The 1,059-nt window shown below is 38.7% G+C and overlaps 1 long non-coding RNA gene across 1 annotated transcript; it reads right to left on the bottom strand.

Moving 5' to 3' along the window:
- Window positions 1–209: 209 nt before the first annotated feature.
- LOC110679820 lies at window positions 210–857 on the bottom strand. The gene is made up of 3 exons (XR_002502731.1): window positions 736–857; window positions 546–676; window positions 210–343 (listed from the first exon to the last, which is right to left on the bottom strand). It is a non-coding gene; the product is annotated as an uncharacterized LOC110679820 (long non-coding RNA).
- Between the last annotated feature and the right edge of the window lie 202 nt (window positions 858–1,059).

Below are 1,059 nucleotides of genomic sequence, written 5' to 3'. Positions count from 1 at the left end.
GAACCCTCTTCAAAAGATATGATATTGCTCCATAAATTATTTCAAGCCTTCCGACAAAGAATAAAATAGGAAATTTACACAGATGCTTCCAAAATAACAACCTTCGTTTTATGAACCCAACCCTTCAAGGAACAATCGCAGTTCTGGATGCACACCTGGAACTAAAAAGATCTTTTCTTTCAACAAAAAGAAAAAGAAACACCTTTAAATTTCCATTTAAAAAATATACTTTATTTTTCTTTCCATAAATTCAATTTTTTTCGGCAGTTTGCCACAAATTCGGTGAAATGCGGGTGGAAGAAATTGTTCCCAATCTGCCGACGACAAACATCGCTGAATGGATCTGAAAAGGAAAATGAGAGCAAACAAAAGTTTTTAATAATTTATAACACCTAAGGACTATGGAACTGTTAGTCGATTGTGTCAGTTGTTGTGAGAATCGTTATGCTGTTAGTCTAGGCCCAGATTAGTCTGACTGACGGATGAAAGACTCCGATCAGTCGTTAAAACGGGTTAGCATGCAATAAAAAGTAGATCCAACTTACCCTTATTGAAATCGGGGATCCATATCGGGACTCGCAGGACCGGTGGAAGATGCGAGGGGTAAAGAAAAACCCTCAATTTCCCCACTTGCGGAGTTGCCGAGAGGGGATCCCCTCTGCATAGATTGGCCAATCTCAAATTAAACGCAATCATAAGCATGATTGATTATTTTATTTTGTATACATTACTCACCTGATTTCATCTTGCAGAGCCAAGATGGGGATCACGGTTGTCCCGGACAGCTATGGGTTTCGTACGGGCCATCTTTCAACGAAAAGATTGTTGCCGCATACCCAACAATCCACAATTGAATGGATTCATTCACCTGAAATGAAGCAAATACATACGAAGATGAGTCTTCGTCTTGTTTTATTAACGTTCTACGTTCTACTTACCAATACATGTAATCCAGAAAAGGCCACTTTCGTCACTTTATCACTTCAATGAACTTCCCAACTGCACAGCATAAAGTGAACATAAATAAACAATACATATGCTGTGACAGTTCACTTTGAC

This window comes from Aedes aegypti, chromosome 3 (genome assembly GCF_002204515.2).
Source record: "Aedes aegypti strain LVP_AGWG chromosome 3, AaegL5.0 Primary Assembly, whole genome shotgun sequence".
Taxonomy (NCBI): Eukaryota; Metazoa; Arthropoda; class Insecta; order Diptera; family Culicidae; genus Aedes; species Aedes aegypti.
The sequence above is the reverse complement of the archived record's forward strand: the minus strand, read 5'-3'. Positions and strand labels throughout refer to the sequence as shown.